Source organism: Bombina bombina, chromosome 6 (assembly GCF_027579735.1).
Source record: "Bombina bombina isolate aBomBom1 chromosome 6, aBomBom1.pri, whole genome shotgun sequence".
Taxonomy (NCBI): domain Eukaryota; kingdom Metazoa; phylum Chordata; class Amphibia; order Anura; family Bombinatoridae; genus Bombina; species Bombina bombina.
Genome location: NC_069504.1, coordinates 295,713,370 through 295,729,871, shown reverse-complemented (window position 1 = coordinate 295,729,871; position 16,502 = coordinate 295,713,370).

Genomic DNA, 16,502 nt, shown 5'->3' with positions numbered 1-16,502 from the left:
GAAAATAGAAGGGGTTGATCAAAACAGTAAACATAAAAGTATTGAGGGAGATCTCACTAAAAGCAGCTCCACTTCAATCCCCTGGATAAAAGGAAATCGTAAATTAGAAAATAAAAACAAAGAAGGGGCTCCACATACAGTAAAACCATAGATTATATACCTTGCTTTGAATTAAAACTCAGATATAGATCTTTAAAATATACACATTTAATCTTAAAATATATAGTATAAAAACATTAGATGTTAAAAACAAACTTAAAAATGCACCATATATATGGCGTACAAATTAGCATGGATCCATGTTACACAACAGAATACTTGTAGTTTAAAGCAGATTCCTATGTCCAAACAAAACACGTGTATGGGAATACTGGTATAGGATGAGTCTGTCGTTCCAAATTAGTGGAATTGTGAATGTTCCTTATGTGGATGCCGTGATATGTAGATAAATCCTTGACTGGTGATATCAAAACTCAAAAAGTAAAAAAGAGGGGAAAAAAAGATAAAAATACAAAAGTGTAAAAATGTGACAAAATAAAGTGAAAAAAATATATAAAAAATTCAAAAAATCCAAACCATCAAAAGAATAAAAAAATGGTGCAATGTCCACCCTGACGAAAAAATTGGTGAATGTATATCTTGACAAACAAATGGTGAATGTATATCTCTTAGAAGGATAGGTCCTGAGTTATCCAGAGCTATTTTTATCTCTTGAAACCTATAAATAAAGAAAATACAATAGTGCAATATCGCAAGGAATAATACAGAATAATTGGAAATAGTGTTACCATATACTATCAACGCGTTTCGGCCTTATGATAGGCCTTTATTATTCAATCCCCTGGATAAAAAGAAATCGTAAATTAGAAAATAAAAACAAAGAAGGGGCGCCACATACAGTAAAACCATAGATTATATACCTTGCTTTGAATTAAAACTCAAAGAGCCACACTCATAATTTTGTTGATATCTTAAAGTGCTGCACAAGTGGTCTGGTGTTCACACTACCTATCTTACTGATTTACTACACTATGTAGCAGCATTTTTATTTTATTCCTTTTCAGTTTCTATATTGAAGCTTTATAGTTAGAACCACTTTTAAACAAATTCCAATATTATTATTATTACAATTTTTAATTCATATTTTAATCAGGCTTTGTACCTTTTCTATATTTTCTCATTACTTTTTAGAGGGGATGATTTTCAAATTTTAATAAAACTATAACTGATTTTTTTTTAAGATTTTCTTTTTTCTTCTTAGGTACAAAATTAATCTGGTTCAAACTGAGGTAAGCTGTAGCGGACCTACTCATTGGAAGTCCCTGGTGTAATTTTTTCTTTGGTGACCCCTAAAGGTAACTCAGTAGTAAGCAACAGTAATAATATACATGCTGCTATGTATAATGATTTTGAATATAGATAGATAAATAAGATGGACCTGAGCATGCAACCTACACTAAAAAAGGCTCCCCTGCATTAGAATTATACAGATTATGCACATGCACATTTATATACTGGCCGCTACGAGTCCCCCCAGCACTTGGGCCCAGGTGCCACTGCACCTGCTGCACCAAGGGTAGTTCCACCCCTGGAGATAAGTTTAATCAATTTTAAGATAGCAAACAGGGTTCCAAATGTCTCTAATAGATTGGACAGGCGTGCTTATGGCAGGTGTGCTTGCCCATGAGTGAGGTTCACTGTGCTCCAGAATGAGGCTACAAAACTTGTGTGAATGGCTCAAGAATGGTGATCCCTTATACAGCTAATATTGGCAGTGTTGGCAACCGTTAAGTGCCGTATGACTAGCACAGCTACTGGAGAAGAGGTGGAAACGTCACCTTGGGAAAAAGAAATTGGCTTTGCTTTGGGCGGCCGGAGGGTGATATTTTAGTATAAAGAGAAAGAAAATAAAGGTACATTTTACAGCATGTTTAATTAAAACTCATGAATGAAGGACCGTTTATATTAACCCTTGGATAAAGCTAGCATCACAGAAATGCTACACTTTACCATCACTATAATTCTGAAGTTTAGATTCCGGTGGAAATCTCTTTCATTGTTTACATGTCAAGGTATAAAGAGGTTATTTTGTAAACATTGTATATTTTAAAGCTAAAAGGATATTACCTTTAGCCATATACATGTATAAATATATACTATGTTTAAATGGATTAAAAGTTATATTCCTCATAACATGTTTGTTAAATAAAAGATCAGACAACTTATACCATTTATATCAGAACACCTTGTAACATAATTTAGTACTAATGAAGCCAAAAGTGAAAGCACTTTCTATACTCCGTAGTCTTTCCTGGCCTTTGATTTCTTGGACTCTTGTTATTGTTTTATGAATATTACATTAGAAAACAAATTTAAAACAAGGAAAAATAATATATTTTCTGAGACAAAAACAGAGTGGTATGCAGGTAAAACAATTTATTTCAAGTTAGCGCCGTAGCGCGACATGAGTGAAGTCAAATATAACAGAATACGCAAAAAATGTGGAGGGGATAAATACCCCGGGTTAAACACGGAAAAAATCTATATACACAGAAGGGCTGGAAACTATCAGGTAAACGCGTTTCAGCGTGTAGCCTTACTCATTACTGGTAATGAGTAAGGCTACACGCTACACGCTGAAACGCGTTTACCTGATATTTTCCAGCCCTACCTGATATTTTCCAGCCCTATCAGGTAAACGCGTTTCAGCGTGTAGCCTTACTCATTACTGGTAACGAGTAAGGCTACACGCTACACGCTGAAACGCGTTTACCTGATATTTTCCAGCCCTTCTGTGTATATAGATTTTTTCCGTGTTTAACCCGGGGTATTTATCCCCTCCACATTTTTTGTGTATTCTGTTATATTTGACTTCACTCATGTCGCGCTACGGCGCTAACTTGAAATAAATCGTTTTACCTGCATACCACCCGGTCTATGCTCCTCTATTTCTGTTTTTGTCCCTGTATACGTCTAAGGCCTACAGAGTGAGCACGGACCGGAGGTGATCACCGTATTGCACACACAGCTCAGGTTTCTCAAACGGGAGGAGGACTGGAAATTGAAGCAACCGCCAGTAAGGGCGGGTATAGGACTCAGCTGAAATACCCTGAAAGAAAAAGAGGCACTATGTATTGAAGTGAAACGACGGATCTGCGGTCAGCCCCTACTTCTGCCTGATACGTTCCGGAGGTCGACAGGTACGAGTCCTATTATACACATCACACATCTTGCACATGAAAGGCTAGTGGTGCATAACATGTTTCCAGATCCTTACCGCCATTGTTTCTGTGGGGAATGTTTGGAGGGTGTCCTCCCATTAAGTGACTCTCACTTGTGTACTTTTAACTTGTACCGGATCAGTGAAAAGTGTTCACACGGTGTATGTGGGGAGTTCATGTGATCACACTTCTACATTTTATCCCACGCTTTGTAATATATTTTCTGAGGTATTTATAAAACTAGAAATGCTTTCCAAATTTGAACAGAATAATTTCTTATTTTGTTTTTAATAGCGCCGTTTAAATAAAATATATCTTAAAAGCAAAATACTAATGCACAACATGTACCTTAATTATTTAGCAACAATATTAGGGCCAGATTACGAGTGGTGTGCAAACAATTGTGAGCGAGCGATAACGATTTTATTGCGGCTATTTGCGTGCATCAGAAGTTGCACAAGTATTACGAGTTGAAAGTAAAAGCGTTCATTCAAGCCCAATTTAATTTGATGAGCATCGGGTTAGAACAACCTCAAAGCTGGGGTTAACTCTTGCTCTCAAATAAAAAGTTCCACAATAAACATTAAAAACATATTTAATAGTACAGGTACATTCATAATAACATTATCTTATATTTTTTTTTAAATTGTGATAAAAAGTTATAAGGGCTCAAAGTAATAAGGTCTCAGGTGTTAGAAAAAGAAGGGCATTAACAAAGAGATACATACATATAAATATCTAGAGATGTAGATGAGATGTATATGTATGTATATATGTGTGTACATATGTATTTTTGTATAAATATGTGTATATATGTATTTACAGACATATATTCGCATATAAACACATAAATACATATACAATATATGCATATACTGTATAATGGCATTGGAGCCCTTTGCAGTTAAGTAGCTGACAACTTGTAAATTCAATGTATGTTCTTCCCATAGGGGAATATGTTCTAAGTATTTTTAAATAGATATTCCTATATATATATATATATATATATATATATATATATATATATATATATATATATATATATATATATATACAGTATATATATATACATATATATATACAGTATATATATATACATATATATATATATATATATATATACATCTGCATATATAGGTATGGATATATATTTTACAAAATACAAACAAACATATGCATATAGTAATATGTTTTAATGAATAAATAGAACATATTCTGCTATTTGAAGAACATTGGAATGTGAAATAGTAATATTTTCATGTCAGGTTAGGGCACATGAGAAAATGCTATCGGGTTTGAGCACGACTTGTTGGATGTTAGTTTCTTTTACCCCTTTTGCGCTCTATTGAAGTCTAAGGAAAAATATGTTAACGCGGTTGTGATATTCTAACTTCGGCTTTTTGCGCTTCGGGTTATCGTGCAAGTGAAATCTTTTTTACTCTTAAATTGTAATACGTGCAGTATCCCATGCACGCAAAAAGCAGAAGTAGTGATTAGTTAGCGCACGACTGGGAGTGATAAATAGCGAAACATACCTCATACCTTCCCAGACAATTCTTTCTCATAAATGTAATGTTGACACATTTCTAAATGTTTAACTTTAAACTTATGTGATCAGGAAACATGCTGCGTTATATAAAAACCCTGGTGGAAGGAATTCAGTTAGTTTGTAGCAAGAAAGTAAGCATTATGGCTTGCACATATATACAGAAATTAATGCAAATACATTACAATTGCTAATGCTCATAAGTAAAACAATAAGTGATAATAGTTCCATACAAAAAAAAAAAGCCAATGAAGAAGAAGGGAAGAAACACTCATACAAAGATAGATTTTAACAGCACATAAGAACCAAAAAGCCCTTTGAGTTAGTTCTAGACTACAGCAACCATTCAGTATTTATTTTTAATACTCCTTTCACAAAGCTATATTCCTAACAAATCCAAATATACACTTTTTTGGTGAAATAGTGTATCATCTGTTATATAATTTAGCAATCGTTTAATATATTTTAATACATCGCTAACTTTATTTCAAACATCACCTTACCATATATGGGCTAGATTACAAGTGGCGCACAAGCAAATTGTTTATTTCTACTTGTAATATGCGTGCTGCCCAACGCGCGCATACAACTTCTAGCGATAAATAGCACTCCACTCATAATCTAGCCCAATATGTCTAGAGATTTCCACAAGTTTACTAGTCCTAGACAAGTAAGGAATTACTAAAATTAATATTATTATTATTATTACCATTTATTTATACAGCTCCGCAAAGTTCTGTAGTGCTGTATGCAAAAATAGGGGTATACAAAGACAACGATTTTTGGTAAAATATACTGTAAATACATAACAGACTAAACAAAACAAGTTAGTACAGGATGAGCAGGGCTATGCTTCAAAGAGCTTACAGGCTACAGGCTACAGTGGATGAGACTTTTTTCCTTTCTTTAACATTGAATGGAATTGTAACTTTTTTACCCAGACTATTAGCCCATATTAATATTTTTCCACCCCGTTTATGTGTGTGTGGGAAGAAGCTGTGGAAATTAGCTCTGAGTGTAGCAATGATTCAGAGGAGGGGTATACTAAGTATAGTGCAATGTGTGACGCTCTAAATATAGTGCAGACTGTGAGTTATGTATTGAGGACAATGCTATGTGTTACCCCAACAATGGAAGTGACTATGAGGCAGAACTTCTACCAAAAATGGCATGTAAAGGTTTAAAAGGCCTGTGAAAATGCTATTGGGCTATTGGTTAGATCTGTCATTCATGATCCTCCCTTCCTGTTACGACCTTGGCCTGCCTTCTAAATCTTATCTTTTGCAGGCCATTTTGCTAAATTACTTGTTTCAGACAGATTACTTGGCTGCTGACCATTGGAACTGTATTTTGTACTACTCTTCTGACTTCTCCCTGTGCTTTATGTCTTGGGTACAGCTTGAACTCAAGTTTCCTGACCCTTGCTTGTTTCCTGGATTCTCTCCTGTACTCTCCTTTAGCACATAAACTTGGTTCCATGCCACTTACATGGCTAGAGAAATTGGCTCGATCTTGACACTGGTTTGCAGAACTTCGCCTGCATAATTGAATCCAGCAAACCAACAAGGTAACCCAAGGGCAAGAACCCTGCCTGATGATGGACTGGCAAATTTAGTCTAGCTCTGCCATTTTTCAAACAGTACTCTTTTAGGTCACTCACTGTGACGGATAACTGAGGCCCCAAATCTCTAAACACATTCTCCCACTAACCTATTCATTTTCTTTATATTGTTGCTTAATTTGATCACTTTCCAAGATGTGCACCATTATAGAATGGCTAAAATCTCTAGCTAAGCTCCAGGTTCTTTTGACAATTAAACCCTAGACTATTTCTACAAAATGCACTAAAAATATAGATACAAATGTTCTGTGTAACTGACCATCAACAGTATGTACTCCTTCCATAATCCATGCTTCCCAAACCATCGTAACTCTATGGAAGACTCATCAAAAAAAAAAAGTTTTGCTTATTTTTAAATAACATTGCACTGCTTTTCAGATTCATAACCAAGCCCCAAAGTTTTAGGAGAACACTGATGTATGCCTACTCCAGCTTGTTCCTGTTTGTCTAAAAATCATTTTCATATGCAGAGGAAGGGGGGTCTGCTTTTTTTGCTATAGAACCACTTGCAGTGGGTGTTCCAGCTAACCTTTTCAACAGAGCTAGACTGGGAGCTTCTACGTAAGTTTTTAAACGGTTTTATACTGGATTTTTATATCAGTATCTGTGCATATTATTCTTTATAGTAGTGTCTATTACATGCAGTTATGTTAATATTGGTGTATACTGTCCCTTTAAATCAGTAAACATGGCCTTACATAGGAGTTTTAGAATACCCCCTCCCAAGTTTTTTAAGAACACTGTAATGCAAACTAATACGTACAACTTCTTAACAGTCCAAATTAGATCAAACCCAAAATGACCAACTTTCAGGCTGAACCCCATACACAAAACAGAAATTAAGTGAAATTAGGAAAAGGCTCACCCATCTTTGTTATCCAGAAAGGATCTAATGGAGAACCTATTTTGCATAACTCGAATGGCTGAACACAGTAAAACAATGGAAGAAACAGGAGAAATTGTCACCCACCATGCTATAATAAGCAAAGTACTACAAAGCAAAATTAAAATAATTTACTCTTTAATGCATTTTTAGTGCAAAACACTATAAGACCAGGTGGTGATAAAGGCAAAAATCTAATAACTGCATTAACAACCCTCCCATATTGTCTGATATGATCAACACAGTTAAAAATGTAAGTTCTAGGCAAACAACTATAAGAAGGGGTCGAGGAAAACCAGATTCTTCTGAATAACACACCCCAATAGCGCAAGTGGACACTGCTCACATAACTTACCACAAAATATACTGATTAACCAAAACTACCAGCTATTTTGTAAAAAAAAAGCCTAATTCAGATGTGTCGGGTGTCTGCATAATAATGCAACTATTTAACTTCTCCATGAAAGTCAGAGGCATAATAAGATGCTGTTAAAGTTCATTTGTTATTCTAATGAAACAATCTCGGATCTATACCTCAGCATGTGTCAAAGATACACGTCTCCAAAAACTCTTTAATTGTGTCACAGCTGAAATTTTGCTTTACACTTAAGGACTGAAACTGGCACGCTGTACTAGATGATAAACATCTCAGTAGTTTTACTTACAAATCATTTTGTTTGTTTTAAAGCAGTCATAATTATGTTGCTACCATACAAATAATAATAGCTAATAATCGTACTCAGATGCTGGACCTTTTTGGATTTTGAAAGGCTTTTGGAATAACAAACATCTCTGCTAAACACCAGCATCAGAATTAAATAGCACACAAGATGAAAAATAGGAAATAAAGCTACCCATCAACCAATAGATATCAACATACTAAAGACTTTATAGTGACTCTCCAATAATGTGAAGTGGTGTGAACTGGAAGTGAAATATAGTCATTTAAACAACACAAAAGGGAGCACCCGTTCACAGATTGGGGGTGGCACAATCCTTCTATCAGGAACCTGCTATCCAGTATATCTAAATAACCCTTTCAAAGTGCAATATCAGAAGTATACCCTAAAATAATTTTTGCCAACTAAAAACTGATATTAGTTTAAATTAATTTAATCCATATATTCAAAAACCAAAAATAAAAACATTTAAAAACATATCATTTCACATAATACACAAACATTTCATATGATACAATACATAAAAAACATGATATTAAAAACACATATATAATTATTTTATTAAGATCCGAAATAGTTGGAAAAGTCTCCAAGAACACAAGTCCAAGTACTCCCAGATCAAACGATGTCTAGAAGCAAAGGAGACAAGGAAAAGTCCAGTTACAAGCGGTAAAGTAATTGGCAATATGGTGTACACAGGTACTTACACCGGACAGTGTTGGTTCCAATTTAGTAGAGTCACATTCCTCTACGTATAGTGGCAGTATTCTGGGCTTTCCACCTCTGGTCTATACCCTGCACGCTATTCTTTTAGACAACTTTGAGGAACCCCTGGGTTATCCTGTGAGTGGCTGTTAGCGTGTATCTTACAACGTATACCACATGTCTTGACAGACCATTTCAGCTCCCCTTCCTACCTTCCTACACCTGCTCCTACAGGTGCTCTCTGCAAAGCTCTTAGGTATTTTGAGCAACGCGTTTCTGAGGTTTCCCTCCTTTTCAAGCTCAAGTGTCTAATCTTTGTGCCTCTTTAAATAGGCTACGGACAAATTGTAATCACCCATGTTATTGGTTGCTTGTAAATGCATACATGCCTGGTCTTCTTGCAATCACATAAATTGTCAATATACATATAAAAACATAAACATTATATATTAAAAATTATATATTTTAAAATTATACAAACAGGTCCAGTGAAATGTAGTCTCAATGTCAACCTTGCCTAGCACTAAATTTAAGGCATGGTCAAAAAGCAAATTTACAGCCTTAGTAGACAAGATGTAGTGACCCATAATGAAAAAAATCTTGTTTCTTCTTAGAAACAACCTCAGGAGTGGAGATTACCAAATCAAAGATAACAGTACCACCATTTGCCATAGAGCCACCTACTTTGCAAGTTTCTCCTTGCTCAAATAAGGCTACTCCATGGAAGATTCTACATTTCATGGGCAAATGGACCACCAATAAATCCAAAAAGGGATAATAAATCCTGAACTAAAATATTATGAGCTATATATAGCACTCCTACTCAAGCGTAAACTTTGCTAGAAGTCAGCTTTTTGCAAGCATATTGCCAGTTAAAAGTAAAAAGCTTTCTTGATGTGCGCTAACTTCTGGACTTCGGATGTCATGACCATCCTAGTGCATTCACCCCATAAACTTCAATGGAGAGTGTAGAATAAAAAACCTAATACTTATCGCTCATGTGCTAACTCTGCAGGAGTTATTAATATTTTACATTCCAATGCTCTTCACATACTTGTATATCTATTCCTATTACATTAACATTATCATATATCTATACAGTATATGTAATAATAAACAAAATAAACAAAATTAAAAAATTTCTATGTGAAAAACATAGGAATGTAAAATAGGTAGGTCTAATGCAGTGTCGGGTTAGTGCACAAAAATTAAACAATATTAATAATTATTATTAAAAATATTAAGTACTGTAAAAAAACAAACTAAACACATGTATACACACACTTCCATTTCCACTCTCCTTCATTGAAAATAAGGTAGAAAATATTTTTGAAGGAAACAAATAACTCACAGTTGTTTCCAAAATGAAAGGATCATGATCTTCAACCGAAAACGCTTATCCCAGTCATCTAATCTTTTCTGTGCTTTCACTGCTATTCTTTTAGGACTATTTAATGCAGTAGAATAGCACATTTATACAAATAAAAAGTGAATTATTTAAATTACAAAATATTAAAGGAAAATATAAATTCCAATTTAAGGATATGCGTAATCCGTGTGGTTTCTCCTTCCTCTTGGTAAATTAGGATTTCCTTCAAACCCCCAGAATAAAATAGAAACAATATAGTGCAATATGTTTTATAACAAAGATATTATTCATACCAGTGGTCCCTCCAGGGGGCTACTCACACTTAGAAGAGCCAACCAGGCTCTGGGTTCAGACGCACACCCAGTTTTATACTGCCAAGCTTCCAGTATAACTCAAAATGCAGACCGCTGCTTCAGTAAAATATATTTTTATTAAAATACATAAAAAAAGTTAAAAAGCCCCACTTAATACTCTCACATTAATAGTTACTCGGGCATCTGTTCCACTTTCTGTTTGTAGTGGGAGTGGTATAACAAATTTGTAATGGACTTGTGGTAAAATAGCCTGCCAAATGGCTTAAGCTTAACCCCAATCCAATAAATGTCAAACCCTCGATACCTGTCCTGGTAACCAAATTGTTTTTAGAGGAGTGGCATCTACTACCTTGAAAAAGCTGTACACTTATGGTGAAACGTACATCGGTACTTTGGAATCTCTATTACCACCACCAATTTGGTCAATATTGTCAGGTCATACAAAATGCCAAAAGGTTGCTGTAAACTCTATCCAGATATAAAAAAATATTAGGATTGATGGCCCAACACTTTGCATTATAATATAGGTGAGTAATTTTATTCCTAAACAGAATCTTCAAATCAACAACAAGGCGAATAATTAAAAAAACCTCTTTAAATAAATATGTTTTTACCTTGGTCATCAGTTGGTGTAGGAAGAAGCTGGAGACTGAGTACATTGCATTTAATGAAGATCGAATACATTTATATATTAAGGTTTAAGGTACAAAAATACATTTTTAGGGTTTGTTAGTTTGCCCACTGATTGAATTCTTCCTGTGCTACAGTGCCTTATAATTGCTGGGTTTTAGAGGGGCATCCTTTAGGTCCTAGGACTGCCTTTAGGATATTTTAGTGGGTTTCTTTTGTGATGGAAGTCCTTTAGGATTGTGGCATTAGGCAAACCTTGGTAAGTGTTCAAGGTGCTTTGCTGGGACCTTAATGGGTTGTTGTCACTTGGGGGAATTCTGGGATCATTAGGTGCCCTTCTGGTGTTATTTTGCTCTGAGAGAGTTTTACTTTTCACATGGTCATTGAATGGTTGGCAGCCAGTTGATATGCCAGGTGCAAAACACACCATAATATAAAGGGCTAAATTACAAGAGCACTAAATAATTAATCAGCCATTACAAGTGGCTGGTTATAGCTACTGCAAGCTTGCAGTAGCAATTAGCGCTTATAAAATTAACCACATGCCTTCAAGATTCAGTCTACTATAGTATATTGAAAAATAAAGATGACATCATTTTTATGTTTTAGTAAACTTACTGCACTAGGCAGTATTTTAGGGTTAAAGTTGGTTGGAGTGGGGTGTTAGAAAAAAAGTTCCTTTGTGCTGTGGTCTATGAGAACTGTGTGTTCCCTGTAAATATATATGTATATGCTTATATACATACTGTATATATTTATGTGTTAATATGTGTATATATATATATATTACAGCTAAAGCTCGAAAGCCGTTAATGTGCACATTGCCTAGCTAATCTGCAGATTAACTGATTTGCTCCGTTAAAGTGCGGAATCAAGAGTTTTCCGCATTTTACCTAGGTAATGTGCACATTAACGGCTTCTGGATCGTTAAAGTTCAAATGTCTGTTTCTCTCCATTTCCTTTCCCTACACCTTCCCCCTCTCCCTCCACTTTTAGTTGAGTTTCGCCTGTTTCTCTCATTTCCTTTCCCTACACTTTCCCCCCTCTCCCTCCACTTTTAGTTTTTGGGGTTTTGCCAGCGTCTTGTCGTCGCCGGTTGTTTTTATATCTCATAATTTGCGTCAGCTGCCAGTGTGTAGCATAGCTAATTCTGTTTTCGAATTACAGAAACGTTGCTGTTGTTTCCAGCAAAGATCTTATTTTCACTTTAACGCGTGGCTAGTAGGGAATGTGCAGATTACCTAGGTAATTTGAGAAATGAAACAATTTTTTGGCACTTTAACGGATCACCCTAGTTAATCTGCACATTACCTAGGTAATCTGCAGAATAACTGATTTTTGCACTTTAGTGGTAACATACACACATATTCAAATAAATATATATATATATATATATCAGCATATACATGTATATTTGATTGCTGCCCATGGCTGTGCGACTTACCCCCTTTGCTGGCGCTGAAGTCTGTGATGGCATCAGAACTAGGCTCCCATTGGAGCCTATGGAAGCATGATCTCATGTGGAGAGCTAATGTCGCTTTCATTAAAAGCGATATATAGCGCTCCACTAGACCTTAGTATTTAAGGTATTAATGTGGTTAGAGTTAGATCATAATATTGTGGTGATTTGTGTGGTAGCATTATTGTGGTTTCATTGCTTTTAGAGGTGACAGATTATTACAGGTAGTGGAGTAAAAAGTTAACGGGACAGTAAACACCTTGTAATTACAAGACATTTCTGTTTTCTTACTGTAGAATAACATACCAGCCAAATCTAAACATTTTAAAACAAATAAACATCTTGTTTGCTGCCTTTAGGCTGGATTGCAAGTGGATTGTTAATTAACGCTCAGCTTGAGCGCTAATTGCTCTAGAAGTAAGTTTTTGCGCATGTCGTGTTGCAATTGTATTATGAGCTGAAAGTAAAAAAAAAATTCGCTCTCCTGCTAAGTCCTAACACAATGAGCGCAAAAAGCCAAAGTTAGAATATCGCATGGGTGTTCACGCATTCCCCTATAGAAGTCGACGGAGAAAAAAAGGTAGAAATTAGTGCTAATAAAGAGATCCTAATAGGGGGCCCTAAAGAGTATACACAAAAATTGCTATACCAAATTGCTTTACCGAAATCAAAATAATGTGTCTTATCTTATTTGATACGGTTTATGATATAGTGAGATATTGTCAATATGTATCTCTATGTATATATAGTACAATATAAAATGATTAACTCTCTACCACATTTCATGATAGTAATATATATATATATATATATATATATATATATATATATATATATATATCTATACACGACAGGGTATACAACAAGATAAAAGAGATGTATCAGAGTACATATGAGTCTCTATACAAATGTGTCCCACTTGTGGCAGATGACAAAGAGAATTCTAGTTAGATATATCTGTAGCTCTGATGCATAAGATGTAGCCGGAGCAGGCTGCACTCTCCTCATATCAGAATGTCGTGGAGTCTAAAAAATAAGGAAAAGGGAGAGGCGCTTGTGTGTACCAGTTTAGAACAGATTAATCAACCTATAGTCCCCAAATCAGGGTACTCACATTTTTGTGGAGCACTCAGACAGTGCTATTAGGCGCAGGCTGGATATTTTTCAGCAACCCAGCTTTCTGAGCTCCCCGAGGCAGGAACAGGAACAATGGAGCAGGAACACTGGAACACTGGAACTTAGGGATCCCAAGGGCTGGAAGTTAGGGATAATCCACAGCTGACAGCTCCCAATGGGAGTGGTTGGTAAGTGGTGAGTAGTAGGTAAACAGAGATAGGTTCCAGTATAAAATAAGATTTATTTAAAATCATAAAAGAATAAAAACAGGAACCATAAGGTAGGGTATGTAGGTAGCCCCCCTTATAAACATGCAACACGTTTCTCAGCACTTCACAACACTGTTTCATCAGGCATAGAATACAAACTGTTAATGGCTACTCTTGCGCAAATCCATATGCATATTCTCATGTGCGCTAAGCCAACGTGAAAATATGAATATTTCACATTCCAATGTTCTTCACATAGAGAATATGTTCCCCTTATTCATAAATAAATATTTCTACATATATCTGATAATATTTTGGTACAATATATATCTATACCTATATATTCATGATTTTATATAGATACAGTATATAAAGACATATATAGGAATAACTATTTATAAATACTTAGAACATATTCCCCTATATGCAGAACATTGAAAAGTTAAATATTTACAGTACATGCACAGAATAACACTTTATTAAATATAAATATTGCATAAATATAATTTTTCATATTTTTATCTACTTAACTGCAAAGGGCTCCAATGCACTTTTATATATATATATATATATATATATATATATATATATATATATATATATATATATGTATACATATGCATTTATGTGTTTTTGTGTATATATGTCTGTAAATACATATATACACACACGCATATATATATTTATATACATAAACATATTTAGACGTATATGTATGTATCTTTATATTCAAGTCCTATGCAGCCTTTTTTTTTTCGAACACATGAGATCTCGGATATTTGATCCCTTATAGTTTTTGTTTGCAATATTTTGTTGAATAATTTTAATTAGATAGTGTTATTATAAGTGTAACTGTACTTTGTAATGCATTTTAGGTGTTTTGTGCATCTTTTTTGTTTTGTGAAACAGTTTGCCAGAGCTCTGAAGTCGTGGTGATCATTCTAGTGTAAATCGTGATTGCACTCACGCGATCACATTTACTTTCAACTCGTAATATGAGCAATAAGCCCTACGAGTGCAAACACCTGCAATAAACCCCTTATTGCTTGTGTGCAAACATTTGCTCTCCACTCTTAATTTGGCCCTTTATGTTTCAACAGCCAAACTACATTCCCCACTTGCCTTATTTGGAATAGCCATTCTGGCCTTGAGTCTGCAGAAATCATTGCTAGCCCTGTTCATGTTGTTAATATAAAGTGCATTGTTTTGCAGTTCTTATCTTTTAAAGCCAATTAGGGAAAGAAAGATATGTATCAGAGTTAGCCTTGAGGTGACTGCAATGTGCTTTTTCAGGTCTGAGAATTAGAAAAACCACAATTTTCAGAGCTAAATTACATAAATAATGGGCAAAATAAAAAAATTGAAGTTTTCTACTATGCATAACTAAAAATCAACCCAAGAATATTATGTCCCAAATGGAAAATATAGGTTTAAAGTGAGTTGTATATAACTAATAACATCTTAAATGTTAGTATAATATGAAATTCGGGCAAGTCCATTTCTTTCAGAAAGCAACAATTCTCTCGTCAGCAGCCCTTTACTGATTCATTTACTATATTGTGTAATATTTACTTCTCTTTGCTCTGCATATCACAGTCAGGGCTGAAATAGTGACGAGGGAAACTTTGTTTAGCCTTAGTATGCTCAATATATTGGTTGCAAAAAAGAGAAGTGATAATGCTTTACATAGCGGAAAATCAACCTCGTTGTCACTGCATTAATCTAAAAAACATATTAAAGTTGAACAGCACAAACCACATTGCAAAACTGAAAACAAAGCCAAGATTTTTTTCCATGTTCTAATACTTTATAAAGTGAAATTATTCAATATAAAACTGAATTGTTAAAATAAATAATAGAGACCAGTTTGAAGGGAAACCATTTAAGTACAGGCCGTCTGCAATGCTCTTCCATTCTCTCTTTGAAATGAAGCAGAAGGAACAGCATTCTGATAAGGGTAAAATAAGCTTCTTTTCATAAATATTAATATTGCCAGCTATCAGAGAGATGCAGTTTAAATGACCTTAGCTTACAGAGCATTCAATACCAAATTCTCTAGGAAGTCATACTTCTGTTTTTTTTTAAAGTTTTCAAACTTTTTATATTGTAGAATTTATGGGCGAGATTACATATACGGCGCAGGCTTTAGCGTAACTTCTAAAACCCACGCCGCTCGTAATTTCACCTTGCACATCGGAGTATTACATATACGGAGCCATCAGATGCTAGACTGGCTTAAGTAGGACAAACTGGCAAACTTCAGAAATGTGCGCAAATACACATTTCTGTCGTCGCAAGTAACTTACGCCAGTATTATGTCCGCGTAAAGTGTCAATAAAGAGTAGTGTTATGCAAATGAGGATAACACATGTAAAAACGAAACCGGGATTAAACTAAAAATGCGACACGTAATTATGATATTTAAATTCTATATATAAATCCATGCGCAGCCGCCATTTTCTTGCGTGTGTTTGAATTGTTCATTGAGCTAAAACACATGGCCCAGGACTGGAGGATTAGTCAGAGTAAAGAGAGAGGCGCAAACAGAATAAATAGTTAGTTAGATCACATTGGTGGATTGAGTAAACTTGTACACTTACTTACACATATTCTAACATATTGCACACATTGCATACATACATATACAAAACCAACACACTTTTTTTATCTAACACCTCACATATTTTATTTTATTTTTACTGTGTTATTGTTACAGAGTATTTGGTTGTGATTGTGTGTGACTTAACTG